The sequence below is a fragment of the Bos mutus genome, chromosome 5 (genome assembly GCF_027580195.1).
Source record: "Bos mutus isolate GX-2022 chromosome 5, NWIPB_WYAK_1.1, whole genome shotgun sequence".
In the NCBI taxonomy this organism is placed as follows: Eukaryota; Metazoa; Chordata; class Mammalia; order Artiodactyla; family Bovidae; genus Bos; species Bos mutus.
In genome coordinates, this window is record NC_091621.1 from 50,548,364 (window position 1) to 50,572,698 (window position 24,335).

The 24,335-nt window shown below is 40.3% G+C and overlaps 1 long non-coding RNA gene across 2 annotated transcripts in view; it reads left to right on the forward strand.

The window, feature by feature from the left end:
• The window catches only part of LOC138987831 (uncharacterized), a 45,332-nt gene that overhangs the window by 17,693 nt on the left and 3,304 nt on the right, over positions 1-24,335 (forward strand). The window contains exon 4 of one of the 2 annotated variants that reach the window (XR_011464123.1): positions 17,382-17,930. The exons of the other annotated variant lie outside the window; for it this stretch is intronic. This is a non-coding gene — a long non-coding RNA (uncharacterized lncRNA). Of the gene's footprint in view, positions 1-17,381; positions 17,931-24,335 lie in introns of those variants that run through there. 2 annotated transcript variants of the gene reach the window in all.

Genomic DNA, 24,335 nt, shown 5'->3' on the forward strand with positions numbered 1-24,335 from the left:
CTTCGCATGAGGTGGCCAAAGGACTGGAATTTCAGCTTTAGCATCATTCCTTCCAAAGAAATCCCAGGACTGATCTCCTTCAGAATGGACTGGTTGAATCTCCTTGCAGTCCAAGGGACTCTCAAGAGTCTTCTCCAACACCACAGTTCAAAAGCATCCATTCTTCGGCGCTCAGCCTTCTTCACAGTCCAACTCTCACATCCATACATGACCACAGGAAAAACCATAGCTTTGACTAGACAGACCTTTGTTGGCAAAGTAATGTCTCTGCTTTTCAATATGCTATCTAGGTTGGGCATAACTTTTCTTCCAAGGAGTGAGCGTCTTTTAATTTCATGGCTGCAGTCACCATCTGCAGTGATTTTGGAGCCCAGAAAAATAAAGTCTGACACTGTTTCCACTCTTTCCCCATCTATTTCCCACGAAGTGATGGGACCAGATGCCATGATCTTCATTTTCTGAATGTTGAGCTTTAAGCCAACTTTTTCACTCTCCTCTTTCGCTTTCATCAAGAGGCTCTTGAGTTCCTCTTCACGTTCTGCCATAAGTGTGGTGTCATCTGCATATCTGAGGTTATTGCTATTTCTCCCGGCAATCTTGATTCCAGCTTGTGCTTCTTCCAGTCCAGCGTTTCTCATGATGTACTCTGCATAGAAGTTAAATAAGCAGGGTGACAACATACAGCCTTGACATACTCCTTTTCCTATTTGGAACCAGTCTGTTGTTCCATGTCCAGTTCTAACTGTTGCTTCCTGACCTGCATACAGGTTTCTCAAGAGGCAGGTCAGGTGGTCTGGTATTCCCATCTCTTTCAGAATTTTCTTTTTTTTATTTTATTTTATTTTATTTTATTTTTTTCTTTTATTTAGAATTTTAAAAAAGCCAATATCAAAATGAATCCACCACAGGTATACATGTGTTCCCCATCCTGAACCCTCCTCCCTCCTCCCTCCCCATACCATCCCTCTAGGTCGTCCCAGTGCACCAGCCCCAAGCATCCAGCATCGTGCATTGAACCTGGACTGGCATCTCGTTTCATAGTTTATTGTGATCCACACAGTCAAAGGTTTTGACATAGTCAATAAAGCAGAAATAGTTGTTTGGAACTCTCTTCTTACTCTTCCATCAAAGCTCACCTTGTATGTTACTTTTGTACCCCTTGTCAGCTTTCCAGGCCAAGTACTATCTCACATATGCCGCATTGTGCACCCCCTTTCTGATGAGATTGTGCTTTCCTTTAGGGTATGGAGAGGAGGATTCAAGAGCAAAGTTTTTGTCCTCAAGCAAACAAAGTTTCTGTCCACAGCAACTTACCTCTGGTTTCTCACTGTGAAGTTTCTGTACTCTCTTAAGTATCAAAGTATCGAATTCCTGTCACTAATATGCTGTGTGACCCTGTGTATTTCACTTAGCCTCTCTGAATTGTCATTTTATCAACTTAAATTCTGTCAAATAATACTCTTGTTATACCTCAAGGACATATATCAAATTCTCTGAGTTCTCCAGAGGAAAAGATGTCATAAGTCAAAGATGACATAAGTTGTCATTCATTAAAATAATAATTTTTATCAAACACTTCATTCAGATCCCAACAAAGTGAAACTATTTCCAGCAAAAAATGTCCTCCTCCTTATATATCTTTAAAGCTTGAAACCACTTATAGCTGGGCTTTGCCATATAAGATTTTTCTTGTTCACAGGATTATCAATCATTTTTTCTTCGAGTTCTCTTTAAATTTTTGAAAAACGAAAGATTCAACTTTTGCTATTTTACCCTCAAAAGGAGAGTTTCATGTCAGAGAAGTGAGCAGATAGAAGTTTAAGATTATATGTCCTTGATCTTGATCTGAAGCTTTCTTATATTATCAGTAGCACTTACTGTCACAACCTGGGGAGAAGAAGTAAAGAAACAAGAAAGGGAGAATTGGAAGAAAAGAAATGTCGAGATGAATGCCAAGTACCTTTATTCACTTTATTACTGTTAGTTTTAGAATTAAAATCATCTTTTAAAAATCTCATGTTGGTGAGATGGCTAAATGTGTGTGAAATGAATAATAGTAAGGGAAAATACTTCCCTGGTGGCTCAGATGGTAAAGCATCTGCCTGCAATGTGGGAGACCCAGGTTCAATTCCTGGGTTGGGAAGATCCCCTGGAGAAGGAAATGGCAATCCACTCCAGCACTTTTGCCTGGAAAATCCCATGGACGGAAGAGCCTGATGGGCTACAGTCCATGGGGTCGCAAAGAGTCAGACAGGACTGAGCGACTTCACTTCAAGGGGAAATAATGGATTAAGAGTTTTAATCAGGACATTGTTCAGTCATAACACTTCTGTGTCCCATTGACATTTCCTTGGAATATCTCCATGCGTGGAAAACCGATACTTAGATAATAGGGGTGGGATAGTTATGAAGAGAGAGAAACAGAATGCATTGATTATGTCCCCTGTGCTATGCATTTATGTAATTTATTTCATTTAACCTTTCCTATGTAGCATATTTACCTACTTTTGAGTTAAACCAACTGGAACTCACTATACAGTTAGTAGTACATAGAGTCAAAATGGAAACCTCAGATTTTCTGACTCAAATGCCATATCACACTGATTCTACTGATTATAAAAGTAGAAATAAATGTCCTGACGTCAATATTTATGGCTGAATATTATTCAGTCATAAAAAGGGATGAAATAGGGTCAGGACATTTAAACATTAAAATTGCTTTTAAAAAGCAATTAAAAAAATTGGAATGTAATTGCTTTACAAATTGTGTCAGCTTCTGCTGTAAGTGAAGGGCCTCAGCTATAGGTACTGGTTTATCCCCACCCTCTTGGACCTCCCTTCCACCTCTCCCCCAGTCCCACCCATCTAGGCCATCACAGAGCCCCGGGCTGACCCTCCTGTGCTTATAGCAGGTTCCCACTAGTTATCTATTTTACCCTTGGTAGTGTGTATATGTCAATGTTACCCTCTCAATGTCTTCTACCCTCCCTTGTGCCCCTGTGTCCACATGCCCATTCTCTACAGCCGCATCTCTATTCCTGAGCTAGACCTAGGTTCATCAGTACTATTTTCTAGGAAGATGTGGCACATATACACAATGGAATACTACTCAGCCATAAAAAGGGAAAACTTGGGTCATTTGTAGCGATATGGATGGACCCAGATCCTGTCATACAGAGTGAAGTCAGAAAGAGAAAAACAAATATTGCATATTAATGCCTCAAGTGGTTTACAATCCAGAAAAGACAATCAAATGTCTCTCTAAAAAGCAAAATTGGCAGACCACATATTTATCATATTTTAAGTACTATAAAAATAATTTCATCTGCAATGATGATGAAGGTTCAGCTTCACTGTCAGGAAAACCCTTTTGAATTGTTGTTTTTTCCTCTACAGTAATGCAGAAACATAGAAATACTATTTTTGCTAATTTTTTCCAGCAAATAATGTTAACATGTCACATGAACTTTGGAGTTATACAGATTTAACTTCACTTGCTATGCAAATTTGGTAAAGTAATCTCTATCAGACTCAGTTTCCACCTGTTAAATTGGGAAAATGGTATTAATAGAGTTGGTGCTAGTGGTAAAGAACCTGCCCGTCAATGCAGGAGAGGTAAGAGACACAGGTTCTATCCCTGAGTCGGGAAGATCCCCTGGAAAAGGGAATGGCACCCCACTCCAATACTCTTGCCTGGGAAATCCCATGGACAGAGGAGCCTGGCGGGCTATAGTCCATGCGGTTGCAAAGAGTCGGACACAAACTGCTCAACTGAGCACAGAGCACAAAAAAATTAAAGAGCTGCCTGATTTATGCTTAGTTTTCAAAAGTGATGGTTGTGAGAATTTGCAGCAGCCTTAAATGTTGGCATGTGTTTTGATGCATTTTAATGTATTTTTAAGACCTTTAGTGGTAGGTGGAGGGAATGTGGTTCTAGATGAAGCCTCTGGACTCCTGACCAGTGGTTACAGTCAGTCTACTATTTGCACCAGAGTGCTAAGGAATTGGGCATGCAGAGGAGAGAGAGTCAGGGAGATATCCGAAAGATGGAATCAAGAGTTTCACTAAAAAGTACTTTTCAAAATTGAGTCAAGGAACTGGCATCTTCAGGGAGTCAGGGAGTCAGGGAGATATCCAAAAGATGGAATCAAGAGTTTCACTAAAAAGTATTTTTCAAAATTGAGTCAAGGAACTGGCAGCGATCTCAGGGAAGAAAGCAGGAAAGAGGCCGGAGTGGAAGATAAACATGAACATTTGTTTTTCCTAAACTGATCATCGCAGTTCTTGGGCCAATTATCACACAATTTTCATCTCTTTTGAAGGACTAACCTTACAAAATACAAAATCACAAAATGATGTCATCCCATATTTTCCTCTCGCTTATTTCATTCTTTAATATCAGACATTGAAAGGAGAAGTTATTTCATGTAAACCTGAAGAAAGTCATAATGCATCCAAACCACTTAAATGAAGGGAAAGGAAATAATCAGGCTCCCATTATGCAAAATGGTGCTCAGTTAATTTATCGCACTGCACTGAATAATAAGCTGTTAGACTCCACATTACGTTTTTCACGTTAGATCAAATAGCCTACTGCTGCTGGAGCTTACTTCATATCGCATAAAATTTGGATATATTACAATGGAGTAGATATTAGTCCATTATAAGAGACAGACTTAAGTACTTCATTGATAGGATCTCTCCATTTGGAAAATGGCACGGGAGAAGAAGAGATGCAAACAAGGAAATGGACAGAGGGGGATTTATGTGCGTTGCCTATCAACCCGCTCTGGTGTGGGTGACTGCTGTTTGCCACACATGGGGCTGGTGCCTTGGAGAAAAGCAGCATTTCTAGTGGGAAGAAAATCCAAAGAGAGTTTATGTTCCTTTTCAGGGAAGTGTTGACATTTTAATTACTTTCTGTTTTCTTTGGAGCTAAACTTGAGAATTGGAAGCAAGTTAGAAAAATAAAAATTGGCTTTATTAGAAATCAGATGAATTGACATGCAGCCATGACCTGGAGAAAGTCCAGATTCAGCCCTTGACAAACTCAAGTCTCCAGCAGGACTCGGAGAGCCAAAAAATCCAGCCATTGAAAAACGAACCAGAAGAATTCCTGCTTGGGGCGTGTCATCTGTGAGAGCAGACTGCCTTTTTCTGAGCAGTTTCATCTTTTCTGCCCTGTGGGCCCCTGTTCTTCACTTGCATATACTTTTTCCTTTAAACTTTGGTCTCTCAGGGATTTGTGAGGATAAGTAGAACAGGGGTGCAAAGAGAATGATCTTGAAGAGTTGGAATGAGTTGTGAAAACTGGTGGGTGGGTTTAGCATTAGTAGTTTTTAAGATAATCAGATAACTTTTGGTATTTCATCAAACAGAAGTGCCTGTCTTGGTGTAGGTGGAGCTGGAGTAAATGGTTTAGGGAAATGTGGTTTATTTGCACCCTCTTCTTACAAGGGAATCAAACCAGTCGATCCTAAAAGAAATCAGTCCTGAGTATTGACTGGAAGGATTGATGCTGAAGCTGAGGGTCTAATACTTTGGGTACCTGATGCGATGAACTGACTCATTAGAAAAGACCCCAATGCTGGGAAAGACTGAAGGCCGGAGGAGAAAAGGATGACAGAGGATGAGTTGGTTGGATGGCATCACCGACTCAATGGACATGAGTTTGAGCAAGTTCTGGAGTTGGTGATGGACAGGGAAACCTAGCGTGCTGCAGTCCATGGGGTCGCAAAGAGTCAGACACACTGAGCGACTGAACTGAACTGAACTTGCATCTGCCTGCAATGCAGGAAATCAGGGTTTGATCCCTGGGTCAGAAAGATCCCCTGGAGAATGGAATGGCTAGCCACTCCAGTAGTCTTACCTGGAGAATCACATGGACAGAAGAGCCTGGTGGGCTATGGTCCATGAGGTTACAAAGCGTCAGACATGACTGAGTGATTAACACTTGCACCTGTGGTTGCCGAGAACTGAATAGATATTTAACAAAACAGGTGTACCTACATGGGCTCCAGGATCAGCAAGACTAAAAACTGTAACTTGGGACAAGATTGAAGCTGAAAAAAACAAAACAAACAAGTCCAACCAGCATGTTCATGGTTCCCAAAAGGGTGGCACATGAGGATATAAACTCTTGTCCCCTCCTAAGCCTTCCTGGAGAAGGCAATGGCAACCCACTCCAGTACTCTTGCCTGGAAAATCCCATGGACGGAGGAGCCTGGTAGGCTGCAGTCCATGGGGTTGCTAACAGTCGGACAGGACTGAGCGACTTCACTTTCACTTTTCACTTTCATGCATTGGAGAAGGAAATGGCAACCCACTCCACTGTTCTTGCCTGGAGAATCCCAGGGACGGGGGAACCTGGTAGGCTGCCATCTATGGGGTTGCACAGAGTCGGACACGACTGAAGTGACTTAGTAGTAGTAGTAAGCCTTCCCAGTCTTACTACACTTCAGAGACAGTGTGGAAACTCTGCTAAGCTTAGATCAGTTAATTCAGTAATAAGTGATAAATCTGAGCCCCTTAAAAATAATTTCTCAATTATCTACAGCATGCCAAGTGTTTAAATCCATATTTTAAATTTTTCAAAAATCCTGTAAGGAGATGTTATTCCTGCTCTAGATAATATTATTTCTGTTTTACAAACGAAAACTAAGGTTGGGCAGGTTAAGTAAATTTATAAGTTATACAAACCTGTATTATAAAACATTTCAAATACATGCAAAAAAAAAAAAAAAGGAGAGAGAGATAAAATAGTAAAATGAACCTCTGGGCTTATTTTACTTGACCCACTCAGGACTGACACTTATCCCACCCCATTATTTTGAAACAAATCCCAAGCAAATATAGGTCATTTCTTCTATATATCTTCCAATAAGAGTCTTGAAGAGATATGGATTCTTTAAAATAAAATAACCATAATACTTTTATCACATCTAAAACATTAACGATAATACAACATATAGTAATATCAACAATTATGCAGTTAGCACTCACCTATCCCCAACTGTCTTACAATATTTTTTTTTTTTTAAAGTTCATTTGAATCCAGATCCAAAACAGGTCCATGCACTGTGCTTGCTTGTGAGTCTCTTAGGTTTCGTTAAAATCTGTGGGTTCCTCGTTTAACTCTATTATTTTTTTCCTTAGGATTTTGGCTGAAAAAATGAGAGTGCTTTTTCCTGAAACTTTCTAATATTCTGAATTGTTTTTCCCTGAAATTTCCTAACAATCTGAATTTTCTTGATTCTGTTCCTTGAGGTTTTCTCAAATATATTTACTGCCTTGTATTTTGTACTTCTTATACATTTATAGGTAAAGACAGAGATTTTGTTAGATTCTGGTTCCATATTTTTAGCAAGACTAAGTCATTAATTGTGGTATATATTTTCATCTGTAGAAATGTATTTGTGTGTGTGTGTGTAATCTTATCAATTATTGAGGCTTGTTGCTTGGTTCCATTATTTCATTAGCTACTGTAAAGTTGTGATGTCCTAATTTTATGATTTAAAAAGAATAGACTATTTTTTAGAGTAGTTTTTGATTCATGGGAAACCTGAGTGAAAAGTACACGTATATTCTTTCTTCCTCCACTCCCCTTCCCCTCGCCCCATCCTCTTTCACTTTCAGCATCCAACACCAAAGTGGTACGTGTGGCAAGGAGTGAGCCTGCGCTGACACCTCATTGTCACTCAAAGTCCGTAGTTAACATGACATCACTCCTTGTGTTGTATGTTCTGTAGGTTTTGATAAATATATAATGGCATGTATCCATCAGTGATTTTATTTTATTAACCAGAGTCCTTTTACACTGAGAAACTTCCCTCTCATTACCTATTTGGTTTTATGAAGTAAAGTTCATATATATATATAAAACAGACTGGTTCCAAATAGGAAAAGGAGTACGTCAAGGCTGTATATTGTCACTCTGCTTATTTAACTTATATGCAGAGTACATCATGAGAAACGCTGGACTGGAAGAAACACAAGCTGGAATCAAGATTGCTGGGAGAAATATCAATAACCTCAGATATGCAGATGACACCACCCTTATGGCAGAAAGTGAAGAGGAACTAAAAAGCCTCTTGATGAAAGTGAAAGAGGAGAGTGAAAAAGTTGGCTTAAAGCTCAACATTCAGAAAACAAAAATCATGGCATCTGGTCCCATCACTTCATGGGAAATAGATGAGGAAACAGTGGAAACAGTGTCAGACTTTAATTTTTTGGGCTTCAAAATCACTGCAGATGGTGACTGCAGCCATGAAATTAAAAGATGCTTACTCCTTGGAAGAAAAGTTATGACCAACCTAGATAGCATATTGAAAAGCAGAGACATTACTTTGCCAACAAAGGTCCGTCTAGTCAAGGCTATGGTTTTTCCAGTAGTCATGTATAGATGTGAGAATTGGACTGTGAAGAAGGCTGAGCACCGAAGAATGGATGCTTTTGAACTGTGGTGTTGGAGAAGACCCTTGAGAGTCCCTTGGACTGCAAGGAGATCCAACCAGTCCATTCTGAAGGAGATCAGCCCTGGGATTTCTTTGGAAGGAATGATGCTAAAGCTGAAACTCCAGTACTTTGGCCACCTCATGTGCAGAGTTGACTCATTGGAAAAGACTCTGATGCTGGGAGGGATTGGGGGCAGGAGGAGAAGGGGACAACAGAGGATGAGATGGCTGGATGGCATCACCGACTCAATGGACGTGAGTTTGAGTGAACTCTGGGAGTTGGTGATGGACAGGGAGGCCTGGCGTGCTGCGATTCATGAGGTCGCAAAGAGTCGAATACGACTGAGCAACTGAACTGAACTGATAAATGCATATAAATATGAACAGGACAAATGCTTTGTTCTTTGCTTTTAGCTACTAGTTTGTAGAATAAGGAGCTGCTTCTCTTTGGTACTCTCTGAAGTGAGCAAAGCTGTTGCTTTTGCTTTTACTGCTACTATCACTGTCACTAAGAGATGATGCATTTAAGCATATTTGATGTTTCAATACTCTATTCTATATGTGAATATACATATACATGACAACTTGTTGGTAAACTTCTAGGTTACCAGTGTCTACAAATCTACACTATTTTGGTGTTTTGATTTGGAGAAAATAATTCTTGTGGTGATTTTACATTTTATCTTACAATCCTTTTCCACTTACTGATTCTTAAAAAGATTCCTCTGAGTCTCTGAGGATGGTAGAAAACCTTCCTCTGTTGCTAGAAAAACAAAAGCAGCTGGGTTTATCGACAAAAGAGCAGGAAAGAAAGAAGGAAGGAAGGAGGAGGAAAGGAAGAAGAAATAAAAACCAGAGCAAGCAAATATGTATTAACATATAAGCCACTTTAGGGGCTTCCCTGATGGTACCGTGGATGGGAATCCGCCTGCCAGTGCAGGGGACATGGGTTTGTTCCTGATCCGGGAAGATTCCACATGCTGAGAGCAACTAAGCCCATGTACCACCACTACTGAAGCCTGGGAGCTCCAGGGCCAATGAGCTGCATCTACTAAGCTCAGACACCTAGAGCGCGTGCTCTGTGCCAAGAGAAAGTCCACACACAGCACTGAAAACCCAGTGCAATCGAAAATAAATACATTGTAAAAGACATAAGCTGATTAATTAACAGGCTACTGCATAGTCTGGGGAAATTGTTGCAGTTAATTTATTTACATAGGGTCATGTGACATTACAGTGACGTGGTTAAGCTCGAAGCCTTGATATTCAGACACTTGGGCCAAATCTCTAGTTTTGGTTCTTCCTAGTTTTGTCAACTCACCCACTGTTACTTCTCTGCTGCTCGGTTTCCCTGCCAGTGAAATAGGAATAAAATAGCACATACATGTAAGGATAAAGTAAACAGTAGTTGGTTTTCTTGTCGTAGTGATGCTGATGCTGATGTGTAAATATGTGAATATTTACAAAGTAGGGTCTCTTTCTCGATGCAGAAGAGAAGAATAGTAGAAACCGATACTTGTTGAATAACTACTAGAGGCAGGTACTAAACTAGCATCTGTCTTATATTATGCAATTTATTATCAACTTTAATGTTTTTAAAATCTATGACCATTACTCATTATTTATCCTAGCACATATCTGGCATAAAGAGGAGATACAATAAACCTTTTCTATCAATTGAGCAATTAGATGTATTTGACCCATATTAGGTTTTGCAAACGTCTGTGAAGAACTTTTACAAAACAAGGGAGGATATGATATTAGCAAAGAACAGAACTTGAAAAATCTGTTAAAAAACCTTAACGGTGAGTCCCAGTAAAGATGCTGAAGCACTAAAGTGAGCAGTGAGAACCTAGTGAACCACACAATTCTAGTGTTGTCCAAGGCAAATCGATATCAGCATTCACCAGAGTTTTATCTTGCACAGGAAAAGAAAGAAAGCAAAGAGGCACAATTTTGGAATCACTCCTCCAACCACGGAAATGATTTTAATTACCAGTTCATCTGTTGGCAGACTCTTCTGGCAGATGTACCTGCAACTTGGAAAGATAACAAATGAACCAGTTCCTTGCTCCGGAGTTGACGCTGGTAGTGCTTGCTGAATTTGTTCTCAGAAAAGAATCCCAGGCAACAATACATCTGGCACTCTGTTCGAGGAATTTGTCATGTCATTGACATGTTCAGCCTCCATTGTCCACACCACCCTGACAGCAGGTCCTTTATATTTCAAAGAAATTGCAGTCTGAATTAATATAATTAGAATGTAACTGCTATTCACTGCACAAACTCCTCATTTTCAGGACTACAGATCTGATAGCATGTCTGTGTTCAGAATCTTTCCAGTGATGGCTGGAGGGGAGCAAGCAGATGATAAAATGATAGAATATACCCTCTTTCACCAGCCTCTTTAAGTACCAGCTAATAGAAATACAAGAGGAGCAGAAAACGGTTCTGTCTCTGGCATATCTAAGTAGAAGTACTTCTCAGTTTACCAGCCGGTATAACACTTTTATAAAATCAGTAGTATAGAGTGTCTGACATAAGAGAAAAAAATGGAACAGGAAAGACAGTTTTATGAAGTAGAATGGATAATTTATGGATAGAATTAAAGAATTAAAAGGTGGTTAGATAACTACAGTCGTTCTTTACTACTTCATTTTGAACAGTCAGTGCCACCAGCCAAGCAATCACCACCAAGTAGACAACTAGATTCTTGAATTTCATTCTTTGTTATCCTTGTTTCCACAAATGCTTGCCTATTAATGTAGTAAAAACTGAAAACCAGCATCTTTTTTCGGGGGGTGGGTATAAGATTGATTTACATTCTCTCAAGTATGTTAACTTTCTCACCTCAAAGAACTCATTTGAAGGGAGCAAAGACTGACACATCGATGTGATGCTCACAGCCTCTCCTCTGAAGAGCGTAAGGTTTATCCTTGTGTACGCTAGGGACTGAATGTTTGTGCTCCTCCAAAATTCACATGTTAAAGTCCTAACCCCCAGTGTTCTGATAGTTAGAGGTGGGGAGGTGAGGCCTTTGGGAAGTGATAGCTCCAGAAGCAGTCATGAGGTTGGGGCCCCCATAATAAGATTAGTGACTTTATAAGAAGAGGAAGAGATGCCAGAGTTCTCTCGACCCCTACCGCTTCACTGTCCTCCCTGGCTCTGTCTCTTTCTCTCCCTCCCTCTTTCTCTCTCCCTCTCTGCCATGTAAGGACATAGTGAGAAGGCAGCTATCTGCAAGCCAGGAAGACAGTCCAGGAACCACATGGGCTGGTGGCTTGATCTTGAACTGCCCAGCCTCCAGAACTGTGAGAAATAAATGACTGTTGCTTAAACCACCCATGCTTATGGTAGGTCCAGCTGACTGACAGTGCACAGGAGTCATTTGTTAATGAGTGTTAAGAACAGATAATGGTTTTCATGTTCTTGTTTTTCTTAGAGGTATCTCTTGATCTTCACCAGTGAAATTCTGTATCAGAAATTGCAGGGACTTCCCTGGGAGTCCAAGGTTAGGTTAAGACTCTGCACTCCCACCTCAGTGGGCGTGGTTCCATTCCTGGTTGGGGAACTAAAAAAAAAAAAGAATTGCAATATTAGAAATATGGAGAATGGGTAAGGTAGTTCAAAAATAAGGCCAAGGTTTGTTATGAGAGAAGGTTTCAACAGAAGAATACCAATTTCCCTTTTACTTTTAAACCAAATATATGCTATAAATAAAAAACATTATGTTAAAGATCCATGTAGCCTGGTGGATGGATCCAGGGGAACGACTTGTTCTGGATTGAATCTGGATCCCGTCAGATTCACTGAATCAAAATTTTCAGCTGTGGGCTCAGATGGCACAAGTTGAAGACCACTCCAAGTGCTTCTGATGGATGCCAAACCTGAAATCCACAGATCCATCTTCTCTTTCACTGATACAAATACTCAAATTTACTACCGAGGTGCATCTTCCTGTAGATGATACGTGTGATTCTACAAATGGATACATTTAATTTCTATGTGTGTGTGTGTGTTAGTCGCTCAGTCGTGTCTGACTCTTTGCGACCCCATGGACTGTAGCCCACCAGGCTTCTCTGTCCGTGGAATTCTCCACGCAAGAATACTGGAGTGGATTGCCATTCCCTTCGCCAGAGAATCTTCCCAACCCAGGGATCGAACCCCGGCCTCCTGCATTGCAGGCAGATTCTTTACCATTTGAGCTACAGGGAAAAATGAAATCTAGTTAGGATGTTTGGGGCTGGTTATTTTTAGGGGGACTTCTCAGAACACCTGTCTGTCTACACCCCTCTTCCCCTTTGCCATAGTTGCCTTGGTTTATGCTCTCAGTCTGTATGTTCTGTCTTGGTTTAGGAAAAGAAATCTGGCACCTCAGAGTTTCAGGCAATTTACTTTGCAAAGAATGCAATAGGGATTTATAATTTCATGTGAAAATGCTTTAATAGAGTAAATAAACACCCCTCCCTCCAATGCATTTGTCTTATTTCTCTAGATGTTTAATAATAGGATTGTATGTTATAAATACATGTTTAGATATCCAAATATATGCACAGATGGAAAATATCAAGCTTGCAAGAAAGCCCAGCCTCTGAACACGAGCATTCAGTGGAACTCGTCTCTCCTTTCTCTATGGAATACGAATGTCAGACTTCAGTTCAGGGGGCTTAGGGAATTCTTGTCACTAGTCTCCTGATTTCTACCAGCTGTTGACTCTGACATCGTCTTGTTGATTTTTAGTGGTCTTAAGGGAACTCTCAAGGGGGTGGGTAGGAAGTGGATTGGGAGTGGGCGGTTCCTATTCCTTGTTTGACTGTGGATGTGGATTGCGGGATAGACTTGTCACGTGGAAAAAGCTTGATTTATCTAAGAGAGGTAATAGTGACTCCCAGGACCTAGCCCGCCACATCACATCCCACAGGACTTTATTCTGAGGTTTACAAAGACACTTGGTAATTATGAATTTGATCGGAACAAACTGATGGGGTGATCAACTAAGTGTAATATATGTATCATACAACAATTATTTTCCAAAAGGGAATTTTTTTTAACTGTAAAAGAAGTACATATCCATGAAAGATTATGGGGGAAAATAAAAAGAGTAAAAAGGGGGGAAGTTTAGTTTAAGATGCCGATTTTAGAAAAAATTATATGGGGATTAGAATCCACCCTTATTGGTTGTGTACTCTCCTTAAGTTAATACTATTATTATCAAGAAATAGATTTGTAATGTCTGTTTTCATAATTTATAAGCTGAAATTCCCTAATTTTTGCCTTAAGCCTAAAAGTATTCTTCCTAGTATATAAGAATTCTGAAAAAAATATATCCTTGGAAACAATGTTCACAGGAAAGTAAGAAGTCTTTGTGGTGATGTTTCATTTTATTATCGTATTTTTCTCTTTCCTAAAAAATCAATGAAGAATGGCAGTTTTATATGTAAAACAGTAGTTAGCCTTTATATGGATGACATTTTCCTAAAAGCCTAGAAGTATTTCACATTTATAGAGAAGCACTGTGTTCCCAAGTTGGATCTGATTAAAATTCAAATCTATATTAACATCTCGTTACATCTTGAAAAAAGTGCATGCCATGCTTAATGGAAAATGCCCGGTGTCTGCCAGCTCTGTTTTTGTGGGTTCCTTAACAAGGCTGTCTGGGGACCCAGGAGGGCTGGGTCACAGCTACATCCTTGTTAAAACAGTCCGCCGGCGTGAATGCTGGCCCTTAGTTTTTCCTTCCCTTCCCCTCTCCCATCCCTACATTGTTTGGGCTGCCAACCCCTCATTTTTCTCCGAGGCAAGGGAAAGGGAAGGGCAAAAATGAGTTTGAAAGAATAACATTTCTTTCTATGGACTTAAATAGAATGCTCAACACAAAACATCCTGCCTGTGTTTTCTTTTAATTGATGACACTCTGACTATAATAACGGGCGAACTAAAACCTGAGGCTTGCTATTGGCATAGGTATTGTTTTTGTGGCATTCTACCTGATCAAGGGACAGTTGCTTGCTACTTAAAATGACAGCCTGGCCTCTGCCCCCAGGTCTTCCTTGTCTCCTTCTCTGCGGTTTCTTCTCTCCACTGTACTTATTCCAGCCTTCTAACATATGTTTATTTTATTTTTGTTTATTCTCTGACTCCTCTGGCCGTAACGGAAACCCATGGTAGCAAGAATCTGTGTATTTTGCTCATTTTGGATTCTTTGTTCTAAAAACATTACACAAAGTAGGCACTTAATAAATATTGACAGTATGAATGAATATACTCCTTTCTTCCTTGGTGTCCTTTCCCATACAACTATGGGGAAAATAGCTGATAAAAATATGTTATAAAAATCCTGTAAGTATAATGTGTTTACATTTAGTAGGTGTACTTGAAATTATAGATCTCTTTGGAGTTTACGTATCTAATTTGGTAAAGAAAAGATACAAGAGTTAGATAAAAGAGAAACATCTTCTTGTTACTCTCTGCCCTCTTATTTTGCTTTTTTTTTCTTCCAAGCCTGACTTCCTTACATGATATCCCTACATGATATATATTTCTTTACATGTTTATTGCCTGAGTGACTGAACAACAAAAATAACCCCTTACTAGAATGTAAAGGGTAGGGACTTGTATATTTCATTCACTGTTATGGCCCCATTGTTGAGAATGGTGTCTGGCACAGAGGAAACTCTCAACATATATTTGGTGAGTACTTAAGTGTTTCGATGAGCGTGGAGACTGTCCAGGCCTGGCCCTGATGCTGTAGGGACTCTACAGGCTGATTGAACACTAAGACATTGGCTGTTGTTGTTGTTCAGTTGCTAAATCATGTCCAATCCTTTGTGACGCCATGGACTACAGCATGCCAGGCTTCCCTATCCATCCTCATCTCCTGGTGTTTGCTCAAACTCATGTCCTTTGAGTCAATGATGTCATCCAACCGTCTCATCCTCTATTGCCCCCTTCTCCTCCTGCCCTCAATCTCTCCCAGCATCAGGGTCTTTTCCAGTAAGTCAGCTCTTTGCATCAGGTGGCCTGAGTATTGGAGCTTCAGCATCAGTCCTTCAATGAATATTCAGGGTTGATTTCCTTTAGGGTTGACTGGTTTGCTCTCCTAGCAGTCCAAGAGACTCTCAAGAGTGTTCTCCAGCATCATAGTTGGAAAGCATTAATTCTTTGGTGCTCAGCCTTCTTTATGGTCCAACCCTCACATCTGTACATGGCCATTGGAAAAACCATAGCTTTGACTAGATGGACCTTTATTTTTATTTACTTATTTGTTTACATTTGTCTGTGCTGGGTCTTTGTTGCTATGCGTGGGCTTTTTCTAGCTGTAGCTATCAGGATGCTTTTCCTTGTGTTCCTTGGGCTTCTCATTCTGGTGGCTTCTCTTGTTGCCAAGCACAGGCTCTAGGTGCATGGGCTTCAGTACTTGGCTTTGGCACATGGGCTTAGTCACTCCACAGCATGTGAAATCTTCCAAGACCAGGGATTGAACCCATGTCCCCTGCATTGGCAGCTGTATTCTGATTCACTGTACCACCAGGGAATTCCAAGACCTTGTTACTGTTTGAGGTGGATTGTGGGTAGGGAGATGAAAAAAGGGAAAAAGATGATCAAGATGATACTAACATTTCAAGTTTTCCATCCATAGTGAAAAAGACATACCACTCATTGTGCATATGTGGTATATAGTATGAGCCTAGGGACTGTGATTTGGATCCTGAAACAGCCACCTATTTTCAGAATAAGCTGAAATAAGTTCTTCATTTATTAATACCACAGTTTCATTGTTTGTAAAATTAAAACAATGTTACATAATTCATGGCTATGGTGGGAAGATAGAAAAGGTTGACACCTAAGAGTTGCCTAGTAAATGTATGTTATCATCGTCATCATTCGGGGGTTGGCAGACTACAGCAAGTGGGCCAAACCCAGCCTGTGACTGGCTTTTGTGAATACAGTTTTCTTGGAATACTGCCATGCCCATTCATTTTCTTTTGTCCATGGCTGCCCCCACTCACTATAACAGCAGAATCGAGGAGTTAGGGAGTCTGTGCAGGCTTCAAAGCCTACAATTTTACTCTCTGGCCCTTTACATAAAAGTTGGTGAACTTTTATCTAAAAGATGGTCTGTCAGCAATATAACAAAGCCCACAATCCAGCAAAGTGTGGTCCAGGGGCCAGTGTGATTCACAAACCATCTGTTACTGATCTGTGAGAAGCAAAGTGCAGAAGCTAAAAGCAGCTTTTGCACAGTAGCAGTAGCATAACCAATGAGGTTTATTCTAAGCATGGTTATTGCTAATTGAAAACTTTCTGCAGAAACGAACAGTCTTTAGAAACATCTATAACAATCTGATGTGCGGTTGACATCCAAGTGCACGATTTTGGTATATATAAAAGCCTTAGTTTATGACAGATTGGGAAAAAAAAAAAAATCCTTGGCCTTTCCCACCAGGAGAGAGTTTGGTGTTTTGTAGGGGGATTTTGTTGTATTGATAACTTTGTAAGACACATTCATGCGGTTTTACATGAGAACATCTGGGGGCCCATCAGGTGGGAGTGAAGAACGGGTTCTGGGATTGCAACTGACCTGGAAAGGTTGATGAGTGAGCCCATTAATAACGTCATGCAAATGGGTTTCATATGCAGATGCATGGGCAGCCATAGTTCACTTACCTGCTAATATAGTCGTAATGTCTTGCTTCATATCTGAGACAAGGAGACCACCTCAGGATATTATGTGTGACTCATGCACATATACAAACGAATTCCTTTTGAGGTAAATGAATTTTAAGTTGACAATTCATCTTCTCTGAATAGTGGTAGGCCAACAACTTTCCTGGAAATCTAGCAAAACAACAGTTCTGTGACCAGCCCTATGCTTTGTTGCCTATGCACGTAAAAAAAGCAGACTGACTTTTCCTTTTTCTGTTTTAGAATCGGTTCCAAATGGTAAAGTCTGCCAGAAAAAACAGACACACTCTCAGGAACAACAATGCCCATTATGTGTGGGGTGGAAGCTGCCAGACTTTGATTTCTGTTCAGACATTAACCCCTTTGGTGTCTTAGCGGGGAAGTGACAAGTCTGCATCCAGACGCTTCCAGGATTTTACAGTCACTAGGTGTGAGACCAGGCGATTTGTAATGACTTGTGCAAAAAAGGACTATTGCGAGAAGGAAGTACAAGTTCAAGGCTGCATCTCCGTGTTTCTTGAATTATGCCATGACTCATTCTAGCAAGTGGACACCGAGTTGACTCCTGTGCGTTTCCCTTTGCAGCTCTGCTGCTGGTAAGAGGCACGGTGCTCTTACCACCTGCTCCACCTGTGTTTTCAGCTGGATGTCACAAGGGCCAATTCAGCACTTTCAGAGAAAAATATGTGGATTCCTTGAGGTCACCATTTACAGTAAAGCTGCTAGAAAAGAGAATTCCTGCAAACTCTTTTGTGATCCTTTCTTTCCCTAGTCACATACCCCACAGGTCAACATCCCATTTTGAGAGCTCAGACAAGCAGAGAACAATGCAATTTATAGTAGGTGGATGATGGTTTGTATGCACATTCTGTGTATATATGTGTGTGTTTCATTTGTTCCTTTACTCTTTAATAAATATTTATTGATAGTCTACTATGGGATGACTGGGGATACTAAGTTAATTGCACTCATAATAATAGCTACCATTTATCTAGAGCTTATTGCATGTCGGTATTATGTTAAACATCTTACATACATGTACTTTAATTCACTTAATTCTTTAGCAACAACTTTATGAAACAGCCCCATCTGACATTTTAGTAAAATGAGTTCAGAAAAGTCAAGGACACGTGGCTGATTGTTAACAGAGCTAGGATTCACATCCAGACCTACCTGATGTAAAACCATTTCCCCATTCATTTGCCTAAGTTGCCTTCCTGAAAATGAGTACAAATATAAAAAGGCATTTTACTCAATTTCTTGGAATTCACATTCCAGTTGGAGAGAAAGGCATGTGATACAGAATGGAAAAGGGTATCTTACAGCAATGTGCACAGCTATCTACATGATTAACAGTCTGCTGAAGAAGGAGGGAGAGGGTTAGAGTGAGGCCCCAGAGAGAAAGTAGTATTTGAGTTACTCCTCTATGGAGTGGGATGAGAGAGAGAGAGAGAGATCCGGTAGGGTGTGCTTTGTTGTGTAGGAAGCATGCTTAGTTGCTCAGTCATGTCCAACTCTTTGCGACCCCAGGGACTGCAGCCCACGTGGCTCCTCTGTCATGGAATTTTCCAGGGAAGAATACTGGAGTGGGTTGCCATTTTCTACTCCAGGGAATTTTCCCTACCCAGGGATTGAACCTGCGTCTCCTGAATTGGCAGGTGGATCCTTTACCACTGAGCCACGTGGGAAGCTCTGTGTAGAAAGAGACCCGGACTTATCAGAGGCAAAGAGACCTGACTTACATAGAGTGAGTCTATGCACAAAACCGTAGCAGTAGCAGTGGGAGATTCTTCAAGGTTGCTTCTCTATTTATGAGGCCCAGATCTCTGTCCTCTTTGTTCTCATGGTGTTGCCACGTCTTAGTAAAAGAGGATGTAGGGAGAAAGTGAGTTCAGCTGGGGTAAATTAGAAGTGATGACTTATGGTGACTACAGGAAAAGGAGTAAAGGTAATCTGCCTCTGCTTACTGCAGTGGTGGGACCCTTATGGGATGACTGTCACACGAATGAAGATATCAGCCAGCCCTGGATGTGAAAATGCAGCCTTTGGCTGTGTTTTAGAACCAAGTGAAGGAAGGAAAAAGGAACTGATGCACTTTGTTCTTTTCAATTGTATGTTTGACCCTGAAAGGCATGGTTGCCTGACTCTTTCACCAGAGACATGGGGATGGATAAAGAACAGAAATAGCATCCACAGATAACCCTACGTGAAGATGACTGTGTTAAAGGCAAGGGTCTAGCTGGACACTGGGAAATAAAGTGATCACCTATTCAGTCCCAGCCAAGGGAGCAATCCAGCTCAAAGAAAAGGAGGACAATAGTGTTTCAGCCAGGATGCTTCTGAGCCTTAGGCTCTTCTGTTTAGGACGTATAAAAACAATCAACATGGATGGAGCCCACATATTTGGCAATCACAATATCACAGTTCTTTGGGGTTTCACTCTGAGAAGCTGAGACTTTGCAGTTTGCAAGGGTTAAGATTTCAGACTAGAATGATCACTGGACTATTCCGGTTTTTTTTTTTTTTTTGGATATTTTAAAAGGGATACTGGGCTGTCCCATATTCATTGCCAAGTCCTCCCAGCCTCCAAATCTTCCTATAAAATGCTTCTTCTCTAGTCTTTAACTATGTTCTGTGACTGAATATGATTATGGGATATTTACATGCATTCTTGTCTATTGTATCAAAAGATCGTGAAACAAAATGCCCATCATTAAAGCCCCAAAGTGATTGGATTGGCATGGGGACCAGGAATGGGGCTGGCATGGGAGAGAGGATCTGACTCTGAGATTTCATGAAATCCGAAACAATAGGACAGCTGCTTTTCCATAAACAGATTATTATTATTATTTCTACCTAGACAGCTTGATAGCAGCCATTGTCTTCTTTCTGGGTGTCTTATCAAGTTCTGGCCGCATGCAGCATGGGAGATAAGGAAGGAGAAATGTCACCCATGGGATTGCCAAGGATTATTTCTATGCACTGCTGTTCAGCAACGGCCAACCCCTTAGAACTGAAAGTAGTCCTATTGTTCACGCTGGGCAGTTGCTATTCTGACAACACCGAGAGAGCAGAAAGAAGATGTAGCTGCCATTGTGTGAAGGATTGAAATTTCATTACTCTCAGTTCAAGTTCAAGCAGTCTTGATTTTGAAAAGCGAAATCGTCATGGAATATCTTTGAAGAGGGAGAAGACAAGGAAAGGAAAGAAGAATAAAATGAGCTCAGGGCTTTTCAGGACTCTGAAGGAGTATTGAAAAAAAAAAGACGCAGAGAGAGAGAAGTACAATATTTTTAATCACCAGAACTTAAAATGCCAGCCATATAAGCCTCAAAGGGATTGAATATCATCATACAACCGTTACCTGTGATCCAATTATCTAACATAAAGACCCCATCTTACATACTACATCATTTTACATATTACTCACTGGAAAATAGTTAATTTACTGGATTTCTGTTTAATTGTCTCTGTTTCACACTAAGTTCTTGAATGAAATTAATCTGTTGATATTGAAAAATTTTCCTTTGCATCTCAATGATGTGTGTGGGATTTAAATATTTGAGGGAAAAATACAATCTTCTTGTATTTTTGTGATAATATCTCAGCTTCCCAAAGAGAAAAAGACTGCATTAGAAAAAGACAAAAGCAATAACTAATGCGTATGATTAACCTGTACTATGCTCATACAGAATTTCCTCCCGAAATGTTCAGAGTACTTCAGTCATTTTCATACACAGTTTTAGGGTCATGCTGATATTATAATGTAAGCCACTTGGAAGTGAGCCAAATAAAAATTTTCCAACATCTTAAATCACTATTCTGAAATTGGAATTTCAAATGAATAAAGTGCTTTGCTCTTAAACCAACAACTTCAGAAATTAGATCTCGGTTGTGGAATCATTAAAAATGAGGAGTAGGAAGAGGTTGGGAAGGTAAAGAGCAAAGAGAGGGCGCAGAGGAAGGAAGGAAGATGTGGGACAAGGGGAAGGGGCCTGTCTCCCTTGGGATTAGTGAACTCCAGAAGGGCAAAACCTGCTCTCGAACAAATTCTTACAACACTTCAGACAGACTAAGTCTCAGGAGGTATTTGTTAAATAAATTAGTGAGAGGTGTGCAAAAATATGGTGTCAGTGTTAATGTATCCAAAGGAACAGGCTTCTAACTAGACACTTTACTTTTTTTAGCCATTAAGCATTTATTAGGAAGCCTAGAGCATCTCCAGCTTGAACACATGTACGAATTATCTGGGGATCTTGTTAAAATCCGGATTCCAATTCAGGAAGCCTGGGAGAGGGTCTGAGATTCTGCATTTCTATCAGACTCCCATATGCTGATGCTGTTGGCTCATGGAAGCACTCTGAGTGGAAGTGTGCTGGAATAAGACTAGGCGAAGATGAGCCGGGAGTCAGGAACTCGGAGCTCTAGTTTCTGATGTCAACCATCTGTGTTTTTAAGCAAATTGATTCATTAGTTTCTATATAATAAGTGGGCTGCATCTACATAATTTCTAAGGTTCTTACAGACTTAATATTTTAAAACAAAAGGAAGAAAGAGGGGAAGGAAGAAAGAAAAGAAGGAAAGAAGAAGGGAAGGAAGGAAAGAATAGTTCAGAGAATGGCCAGTCTGTCTCTAGAAATCCCAGGGGGGCTGAATTATTTCCCTCCAGAGTCGCACAGGTAATCTGGCATAGCTGAATTATGATTCAGCTGACTCCTAATTTCTAATAGAGTAATTTTCCATTATCATTTCTGTTGTTTTGTATTTACCCGTGGTTTATTCAAATGTATTTTGATTCTTTTTCCTCAACTTTTAATTTTTTTTGCAGAACAAAGTTATGTTCCACTTTATTTTAGAATTATTTTAAATAGATAAATTAATATTTTTAGGTGGAGTTTCAATATCAAACTCTCAAAAATTAATAGAATGAGTAGACAGAAGACTAGAAGGATATAGTAGACCTGAAAAGCACTATGAATCAACTCAACATAGTTAAGATTTATACAATTTTCACACAACATCAGGATACAAATTCTACCCAAGTTCCCATAGGTTATAAACCAGGAGACACTGGAATATATCCAGGGACATAAAACAAAGTACAAAAATTGCATGATCTAAAGGTATTGAAAGCATACAGAGTCTGTTCTCTTATCACTGTGGAATTATGTGAGAAATCAATATCAAAAGGTATTTGAAAATAAGTGTCATTTTTTTCAGTAGCAATGTGACATTTACCAAGAGAGATCTTTTATCATTATTAGTAACTTTTGTGGAATGCCTACAATCTGCCTGATGAGATGCAAAGTGTTGGGAATACAAATATGAGTAAATTATATTTTATGATCAAATCCCTTGCCTGATGAACTGAGAGATTTCTATCCTGCAAAGTGAAGACCAACTGATCAATGCAAATGTCTAATATGTGTGTTAACATGCTAGGCCCCCATCCTCTTTGATATACTAAAAACATACCACTGGCTACAGTAGAATGCTTGCAAAGATGGCCAATTCAACTCTCCCCATACATTCTATTTGTTGTGTGATTTTCCAGCTGAATGTATCCAAAAGTGGAATTTCTTTCTCTGTTTCCTGATTTGGGGTTGGCTTTTGTGACTTGCTTTGGCTAAGAGAATACAGTAGAAGGAACAAAGTTCTATTTCTACCTCTTGGCCTCAACAGGCTGTGTATGAGTGTGTGCTAAGTGGCTTCAATCAGGTCTGACTCTGCAACCCTATGGACTGTAGCCCACCAGGCTCCTCTGTCCATGGGATTCTCCAGGCAAGAATACTGGAGTGTGTTGCCATTCCTTTTTCCAGGGGATCTTCCCAACCCAGGGATTGAACCCATATCGCCTGTGTCTTTTGCATTGGCATGCAAGTTCTTTACCACTAGTACCACTTGGGAAACCTTCAAGATGATGTACCCACTTTTATTTCCTCTCTCAGACTGCTGCTGCCACCATAAAGAACAAGCCTGGGATAGCCTGTTGGATGATGAAGCATCACTGGGAGTGATGAGCTGTCCCAACTACATTAGCCGAGGCCAATCTAGGCTAGCCCACGGCAAGTCATCCCATAGACTTGTGTGAAAACACTAGCAAGAGCAGCAGAGTTTCTCACTCAACCCATCGCTGACCACAGATGTACCCGTGAACTCAGCTGAGACTGGGAGAACTATCCAGTTCAGCCATAAACTTCTCAGCAATAATACATGCCCCTGGTGACTCAGTGGTAAAGAATCTGCCTGCCAATGCAGGAGGTGTGGGTTCAAGCCCTGGGTCAGGAAGATCCCGTGAAGAAGGAAATGGAAACCCACTCCAGTATTCTTGTCTGGGAGATCCCATGGACAGAGAAGCCTGGCAGGCGACAGTCCATGGGGTCGCAAAGAGTCGATCATGACTTAGAGACTAAGCAACAACAACATCAAAGCTGCTTAGTTTTAGAAAAGTTTTTCTGCAGTTATTACAAGATGCATTAACTCTGATGCACAGATCAGAGGATGTGGTGAGATGCTTACAGTCTGGATTTATTTTAATGGTTGTTCTGATAGGAATTGTAGGTAAACTGGGGTGAGATTTGAGAGAGATAGGAGTCCAGGATGATGACTACAAGATATTTAACCTAAGTAACTGATAGATAATCAGAATTCCTTTTTTTTGGATGAGGAAGTAAATCGGGAATTGTTTTTTGTATAAGCATTAAACTCTAATCAGGGATTTATTGTTAATGCTATAACAAATTTCTCAACAACGTCATGAATTAACACAAAAAAAATCCTTTCTCATTGAAAAAAAAAGACTACTTAGTTTTGGGGTGCTCTGTTATTCAGCATAGGTATATGTTGTAATGGCCTTCTGGACACCGAGCTTTGATTCAGATAAATGGTTCTAGTTTAGGTTCTCCCTGGAAGTTATTAGGTAAGATATTAAGGGAGAGGTATGCATCTCACTATATCTTCCACATTTTTGAGCTGACTCTCACTTACAAAAGGGAGGAGCTTAGCTTGAATTATGTTTCATTTTACTGATAAAAGAAAGATGTGCACAACCATGACAGGAAATGCTGTTGAGAGACTGAAGCACAAGGTAACGCAGGCATATTCCTTTTCCAAAGGAAGCGTAAGGGACAGAGCCAAGACCAGGCATCAGAAAAAGGATGTTCAAATCCTGCTTTTGCTGAGTGTGTATGGTAGCTT